The sequence below is a fragment of the Saccopteryx bilineata genome, chromosome 1 (assembly GCF_036850765.1).
Source record: "Saccopteryx bilineata isolate mSacBil1 chromosome 1, mSacBil1_pri_phased_curated, whole genome shotgun sequence".
Lineage (NCBI taxonomy): Eukaryota > Metazoa > Chordata > Mammalia > Chiroptera > Emballonuridae > Saccopteryx > Saccopteryx bilineata.
Window position 1 is genome coordinate 155384038 of NC_089490.1, and position 9012 is coordinate 155393049.

Genomic DNA, 9012 nt, shown 5'->3' on the forward strand with positions numbered 1-9012 from the left:
CTGGGCCTTCTTCCTCATTCTGGAGAAGGAGTGGACGCCATCCTCCCTGGGCCCCTGACCCCGCCCCAGACTGTCCCCAGGCCCATCCCCCAGCAAACCTGCTCTGAGCCAATTAGGAGCCATCCTGAGTACCAACAATGAAGGAAGGGCGGCACCTACTGTTTGAACTGTTTGCCTGTGTCATCTTGTTTCACAAGCACTTCACCCCAGAGTTACTGCTATCTCCCCCATGTACAGATGAGTAAACTGAGGCACAGACTATGATGGGACCAGACAGGGCCCAGAGCTGGCTCTCACCCATGGGTCCCCGGGTCTAAACACTAACCAGGCAGCTTTGGGGAGAGCCATTTATTCTTCTGGCAAACACTGAGCACCTACTGTGTGCCAGGCATTCTAGGCGCTACAGGAAACGAAATTACAAAACCCCTGAGCCTTTTGCCTAGCATTCTAGTTAGAGAAACAAGTAAGGAAAGTCATTAAAAATATATATATATATTTGAGCCTGTTGGATAGCAATGCATTCTGAGCAAAAAAATTAAGGGGGTCTGGAGAAGAGATGGTGGGCTCGAGCTCCGGCTTTACAGGGGGCGTCAAGGAAGGTCACACTGACCAGATGGCCTCGGGAACCAGGAGGAGACACTGAATGGGCAGCCTAAGCAAGGGAGGACCTTGTGAGTTGACCAGCGGGTCAAGGCCTCCTGCCCTTGGGATATACAAAATAGGACAAGGACGCAGGGGTAAACATATGTCTGCTTCCTGACTCGCACAGCAAAGGGAGGATTACAATTTATCTTCTGTCCAGAAGATCTTGACTGTTTCTGGGCGCAGAATCCTCTTTGAGAGGTTCTTGAAAGTTCTGGAACACCGCTCCACTAAAGATACATAATTCAAGGGCCTCTGGAGCCCTCACAGATGGTATTAGCAAGGCTCAGAAAGGATGAGGAGTGCCCGAGGTCACATAGTAGCAACTGTCACCCTCCCCTAAGCCCCAGTCATCACAAAGGTGAAGTTTTCTTTGCCGTTGAATTATAATGAATGGCAGATGGGAAATTTGATAAGGCCCCCACCACCCACCTCAGTCAGGTCACTGGGGCAGGCAGGAACTATCATTCCAATCCAGCTGCTCACCCCCAGCCCAATGGCCCTGAGAGGTCAAGGTGACTTCCCTGCCAGGCAGGTGAAAGAAAGCAGAGATCAGTCTGAGCTGCACAGCGCCCAGGAGGATAGCACGGAACAGGAACAGAAATAACCAGCTCTGCAAAACCAGGAGACCAGGCTGAGTCAGAGGCCAGAGAGCGGACAGAAATGCAGAGAGGCCCAAGAACATGAAGGCCACCCTCTCTGGGCATCTCCCAAAGAGGCACCAGTCCCAGCACATCACAACAGGATCAGATGTGAGGCCCTGGTCTAACACCTTCCGTGGTCCTTACTGGTCTCAGAGAAACGACCCGTCCTGACCTGTGGTGTCACAGTGCATAAAGCATCGACCTAGAATGCTGAGATCATCGGTTTGAAACCCTGAGCTCACTCACTTGGTCAAGGCACATATGTCAAGCAACTACTACGAGCTGATGCTTCCCACTCCTCCTCACCGTTCTCTCTCTCTCTCTCTCCTCTTGCTAAAATGAAGAAGAAAGAGAAAGAGAAGAAGTTAGACCCCTGCTAGGGCTGAGCCTCTGTGAATTTCTCCAGTTTCAAAACAAATCTTCCTTCCAGTTCCCTGAAAAGGGGAGCTGGTTCCTCTCCACATACAGTACCAGGTGCCAGTGGGGACATTTGTCACACATTATTAGTTCATTAGAGAGTAGCAGGGTGAGCTTGCGTGCATGTTTGAAACACACACACACACACACACACACACACACAATGCATGAAACATGAGTATATAACCTAATCAGTTCTTGTGAATCCAATAGCCATGTGAGCCCCAGCCAGGACAAGACCAAGGGCATCAAATGCATGAGGGTTCCCAGATACCCTTTCCAACAGAAACTGTCTCCTTCCACCCGGCTCACAACTGCTCTGACTACTAGTGTTTTTATATTTGGGGGTTACTTTTCTGGAGTAAGACTCTTTTTTATTTTTTATTTTATTTTATTTTATTTGTATTTTTCCACAGTGAGAAGGGGTGGGCGGCAGACTGATAAGACTCCCGCATGTACCCAACCAGGATCCACCCGGCATGCCCATCAGGGAGCAATGCTTAGCCCCTCTGAGGCGTTGCTCCTCTGCAACCAGAGCCATTCTAGCGCCTGAGGCAGAGGCCATAGAGCCATCCTCAGCGTCCAGGCCAACTTTGCTCCCATGGAGCCTTGGCTGCAGGAGGGGAAGAGAGAGACAGAGAGGAAGGAGAGGAAGAAGGGTGGAGAAGCAGGTGGGCGCTTCTCTTGTGTGCCCTGGCCAGGAATCGAACCTGGGACTTCCACACGCTGGGCTGATGCTTTACCTCTGAGCCAACCTGCCAGGGCTTTATTTTGTTTTTTATTTTTTAATTTTAATTTTTTTATTTATTTATTTTTTGGCAGAGACAGAAAGAGTGACAGATAGGGACAGACAGACAGGAAGGGAGAGAGATGAGAAACATCAATTCTTCGTTGCGGTTCCTTAGTCGTTCATTGATTGCTTTCTCATATGTGCCTTGACCACCAGGGCTACAGCAGACCTAGTGACCCCTTGCTCAAGCCAGCGACCTTGGGCTTGAGCTGGAGCCTTGCTCCAGATGAGTCCGCACTCAAGCTGGAGAGCTTGGGATATCGAACCTGGGTCCTTCCGCATCCCAGTTTGACGCTCTATTCACTGCGCCACCGCCTGGTCAGGCTATTTTTTAACTCTACATGGTGTTGTCTTTGCTTTCTTTGGTGTTTGGTTCTGTGAGTTTTAACACATGTACAGAGTCATGTAAATTATCAGCAAAAGAGTGGACAGAATATAGTCCCTCCCTCTGAAAAAACTCCCTTCTTTGTAGTGTTAGACCCTCACTCACCCCACCCCTAGCCCTGGAGCTCATTGATCTGCTCTTTGTTGCTATGATTTTTTAACTCTTTTTGAGAATGTCATGCAAATGGAATCATACATGATGTGGCCTTTAAGACTGGCTTCTTTCACTTAGCATTTGGAACTTGTCTATGCAGCTGGGTGCATGAGGTGCCTATCCCTGCTGAATAGTTTTTTGTTGTGTGTGTGCATCACCATTCAACCACAAAAGGACGTCTGGGTTGTCTCCAGAAGCTATTGTGACTAGTGCTGTTGTAAACACACATGTTCAAGTCTTGTACAAACAACCATTTCTCTTGGTTAAATTCCTACAAATGGGATTGTTGGGTCCTTGGATAACTGTATGTTTAACTTGGTAAGAAACTGCTGAACAGCTTCTCAAATTGGCTCCATCATTTTGCATCCCACCAGTGATGTTTGAGAGTTCTGGCCTGCTGCATCCTCACCAGCACTTGGTGTTGTCCATATTTTCTACTTTAGCCAGTGGTGTCTTATTGTGGATTTAGTCAGCATCTCCCAATTAATGATGTTCACATGCTATCCATATTTTCTTTAGTGAAGTGTCTACTTCACCACTTAACTTTTACCATTTCTTTTGTACATTGTTTCCCCATTATTGTATTGTGAGAATTCTTTATACAGTATATTCTGAATACAAGTCCTTTAACTGGGTATGTTGTTTGAAAATATTCTCTCTCGGCCTATAACTTGGCTTTTCATCCTCTCAACTGTGTCTTTTGTGAAACAAAAGATTTTTAATTAAAAAAAAATTTTGTTTCCATTGCTCTGGCCTGATAGCTTGGTCAGTTAGAGCATTGTCCCAAAGTGCAGATGTTGCTTGTTCGATCCCTGGTCAGGGCACATACAGGAACAGATCGATGTTCCTATTTTTTAGCTTCCTCTCTTGCTAAAATCAATGAAAAAAATTTTTTCCATTGATTTGAAAGGAAAAGAAAGAGGAGAGGAGAAGAGAGAGAGGAAGAGAGAGGGAAAGAGGGACAGACAGGGATAGACAGATAGGAAGGGAGAGAGATGAGAAGCATCATCTCATAGTTGTGGCACCTTAGTTGTTCATTGACTGCTTTCTCATACTTCTTTGACTGGGGGGGGGTTCCAGCCAAGCCAGTGACCCCTTGCTCAAGCCAACGACCTTGGGCTCAAGCCAGCGACCATGAGATCACGTCTATGATCCCACGCTCAAGCCAGTGACCCAGCGTTCATGTTGGTGAGCCCACACTCAAGCCGGCAACCTCAGGGCTTTGAACCTGGGTCCTCAGCACCCCAGGCCAACGCTCTAGCCACTGTACTACTGCCTTGTCAGATGTTCCTATATACTTTTTTTTTTCTTAAGTGAGAAGTGAGGAGGTAGAGAGACAGATTCCCTCATGTGCCCTTACTAGGATCCACCCAGCAAGCCCACTACTGAGTGATGCTCTGCCCATCTGGAGCCTCTGTTCTGTTACTGGGCAACCAACCTATTTTAGCACCTGAGGTGAGGCCATGGAGCCATCCGCAGTGCGCAGGCCAACTTGCTCCATGGCTGCAGAAGGGGAAGAGAGGGATATGAAGTGGGGAGAAGCAAATGGTTGCTTCTCCTGTGTACCCTGACCGAGAATCAAACCCAGGATATCCACATACCAGGCTAACATTCTACCACTGAACCAACTGGCCAGGGCAGATGTTCTATATTCTTGCTAATATTCTGTCTGCTCATCCCATTGAGTGCTGTGGGGAGTGCTGAAGAATAATTGTAGATTTGTCTATTTCTCTTTTCAGTTTTACTATATTTTGCTTCATACATTTTGTGGATACACATTTAGGTCTCGGTGAATTGATTCTCTTGTTTTGTTTTGTGTTTTGTATTTTTCTGAAGTGAGAAGCAGGGAGGCAAAGAGACAGACTCCTGTGTGCACCAACCAGGATCCACCTGGCAAGCCCACTAGGAGGCAATGTTCCACCCATCTGGAGTGTTGCTCTGTTGCAACGATAGCCTTTCTAGCGCCTGAGGCGGAGGCCATGGAGCCATCCTCAGTGTCCGGGCCAACATTGCTCCAGTGGAGCCTTGGCTGCTGGAGGGGAAGAGAGAGGTAGAGAGAAAGGAGAGGGGAAAGGGTGGAGAAGCGGATGGGCGTTTCTGTATGCCCTGGCTGGGAATCGAACCCAGGACTTCCACACGCTGGGCCGACCCTCTACTCTGAGCTGAGTCAACCGGCCAGGGCCTAATTGATTCTCTTATTTACTGTCCCTCTTTACTTTTTTGCTTTTCTTTATAAATTTGCAACCAAACTAAGTAAACCTAAACATAGTATTTAATTTCTGCCATTTAAAAATTTTTTATTTATTTATTTATTTTTACAGGGACAAAGAAAGAGTCAGAGAGAGGGATAGATAGGGACAGACAGACAGGAATGGAGACAGATGAGAAGCATCAATCATCACTTTTTTGTTGTGACACCTTAGTTGTTCATTGATTGCTTTCTCATATGTGCCTTGATCACAGACCTTCAGCAGACTGAGTAACCCCTTGCTCGAGCCAGCAACCTTGGGTCCAAGCTGGCGAGCTTTTTGCTCAAGCCAGATGATCCCATGCTCAAGCTGGCAACCTCAGGGTCTCGAACCTGAGTCCTTCTGCATCCCAGTCTGACGCTCTATCCACTGCACAACCACCTGGTCAGGCGTAATTTCTATCATTTTTAAACTTGATATAAATGGAACTGCGCAAGATGAATTCTGGTGTGTTTGGTTTCTGCCTATCACTTATTGCAATTGTACAATAAATCCACACTGGTGTACATGGTTGTAGTTCATTTATTCTCATTGCGTTATCACTATTTTCTAAAATTAGATATAATTCACATATTTATCTATTCACCCATTCTTTTTTCTTATTAGTACTTTTGTTTATTTTTTAATTACATATAATTGACATATATTAGTTTTAGGTGTACAACACAATGGTTCAATATTTGTATACACTGTGAAATGATCACCACAGACCACACAGTTACAATCTTTTTTCTTGTGATGAACTTTCTTGCAACCTTCAAAAGTTACAGTATTATTACCTCCTGTCACCGTGCTGTACTAGTTGTCCACTCGGCTGTTGAGGGGCACTTGGTTAAACATCAGTTTAAGGCAGAAATGAGCAGGACAGCTATGAACTTTTGGTCCATGCTTTTTGGTGACCATATGTGACCTTCTGTGGATGAATAGTCAATTGTGAAACTGCTGGGTTATAAGGTATTTCCCAGATATTAGCTATCTTTTGCCAAAATGCATACGCTAATTTACAACCCAATTAGCTCTGGGGAGTTCTTATAAAACTAGATTTTTTCCAACCCAAAGACTCTCTTTTATTCAGAAGAGATGCACTCTTTGCAGCTTCTCTGTTATTAAATATGTCCCTTCTGTTTAATGAAGAATAGGATATTTACATTTTTTTTCAAAGTACCTCCCACTCTTCAGCTGATGGGATTGTTTTCCACTGACGGCCATAGCTGTGTCTCTCCCTGGACCCTGCCCTTGGCCACTCCAGGGGTGGCCCAAGGCTGGAGTACAAAGGCCCGCCCTCTTCCTCTTATTAATTGATGAATTATTTATTTGGATGAGGCAAAAAAGTCTCCATCCAGTAATTCCACCTCTGTGTATATATCCAAATGAATAGAAAGCAGGGACTCAGACAAGTATTTGATTGTATACCATGCTCACAGCAGCATGATCCACAGTAGCCAAAAGACGGAAGAGACTAAGTGTCCATCACTGGCCAGCAGGGCCAGATTCCTAAATATAAGTCCCTGGCTCAAAAGATTTTTTGTCTTGAAATTCTCCTAATTTGAAATAAGGACCTGTGTTTTCTTTTTGCCCAGACCCCACCTGGCTGGACAGGTCACAGCTAATGCTAATACCCAGGAAGCTCTGGCATCCCATTAGGGCAAGGGGCTGATTTCTCCCTGCCTCAGTTTCTGATATGAAACTGAAGTGATGACAGGACCTCCCTCCACCCTTGCAGATGTCTGGTAGAGCAAGCAGGTGGGTGGGACACATGTCCAGCCCTAGCTAGACATAAAGGGTATGAAGTCTAGCTGACATCCTGGTGCACAGGCAGTCTCAGCCAGTTTCCCTTCCCAAATCGATTGCTCAAATCCAGCTTTTTCCTACTGAGGCTTCACTAACTTCAGCCCCCATCATTTCCCACCTGGAACAGATGAGTATCCTTCAACCTCTTTCCAAGTTCCCATCCTCGCCCCCCACACTGTTCTCCCCACTTCAACCACCAGAGGGCACCTGTGAACACCGAAGCCAGGTCCTGTCCTGTTCTGTGCACAGCCCTCCAGCCCACCTATCTCCCTCAGACTAAAACCCTAAGTCCTCTCCATGACTCACAAGGTCCTGCACGACCTGCCCCATCTCCTCCCTGCCCTCACTACCTCCCTCTCTCCCCTTTGCTCACTCTGTGCCAGCCGCATGGATATTTTTTCAACATGCTAGACACAGTCCTGCTCCCCGGCTTCTGCATGGGCTATTTCCTCTGCCTGGAAAAGCTCTTCCTTCAGGTCACACAGCATGGGTTCCTTCCCTTCATGTCTTCCAGGATCCTACTAGTATGCCACCTTCTCAGAAAGGTCTTTCCTGAAAAGCCTGACTAGCCACTATTGCTCATCCCACTTCCCTGCTCTTTTTCTTCAGAGTAAGTCATGGAGACAAGGACTGTTCCCCCCCCCCCAGGCCTGCTGTATCTGTAGGCCTAGGACAATGTCCGGCACACAGGGGGACTTCAAGGCACATCCCGCTGGTGAACGAGTAAATAAAACTGGAGGATGGGGAGAAGTTGGGATCCTTGTACACGGCTGTGGGGATGGGAAATGGGGCAGCTGCTGTGAAAACAGGAGAGCAGTCCCTCAAAAAGTTAAACATAAGGGTTTCCATATGACCCAGAAACTTCCCTTGAGTATTTATCCAATAGAATTGAAAGCAGGAACTCAGAGGTGTGCACGCCCATGTTCACAGCAGCATTATCCACATCGGCCAAAAGGTGGAAACCACCCAAGTTTCTATGGACTATGGATGGACAGTGTGGTCCATCCAGACAAGGGGCTACTGTTTAGCCTTAAAAAGGAAGGACAGCCTGACCTGTGTGGTGCAGTGGATGGTGTCGACCTGGAACACAGAGGTTGTCAGTTTGAAACCCCAGGCTGGCCCAGTCAAGGCACGTACGAGACTATGAGTTCATGCTTCCTGCTCCTGCCCCCTTTCTCTTTCTCTCTCAAAGCAATAAATAAAATCTATTTTAAAAAATGACATGCTGTCACCTGCTACAACATGGATGAATCTTGAGGACATTATGCTGAATAAGTCAGACAGAGGACAGTGTAATTTCAATCACACGAGGTCCCTGGAGGAATCAGATTTATAGAAAGTAGATGGTGGGTGCCAGGAGACTAGTATTTAATGGGACAGTTTCAGTTTGGGAAAATGAGGAAGTTCTGGAGATGGATGGTGTGGATGGTAACACCACAATTTGAATATACTTAATGCCACTGAATTGTGCACTTACAAATGGTTAAGATGGTCAATTTTATGCTGTATTTACTTAATATTCTTAGAAAAGAAAAAAATAACAAGACTGCAGAGAGCCTGCTGTCCAACATCTTCAGTTTACAGAAAGGTGAGGCTTTGTCTTCTCAACATCTGACTTTGAGTGGCATGCTGGTCCCTGCCCCAAAAAGGAGATGCTTCTCTTGCAGGATGCTCCAGGCCTCAAGACAAATGAACCTGAAGTCAAGGGTCAGATAGGACCTCAGAGCAGAAACTCAGGGACCCTGGTCCCAGCCCAGGGCAGACCTCCCCAAGGAACCTATGGCCATGATTCCTGTGAGCTCAGACCCCAGCCTGAAAGTGCCAGGATCCAGGCTAGCCACGGGGAGACCAGGCAACACCCTGGGGGCTTTCTGGGCCCCTCTGCTATCCTCACCCATCCCTGTAGTCAGCAAGAGGAAATAAGGCAGAGGGGCCACAGCG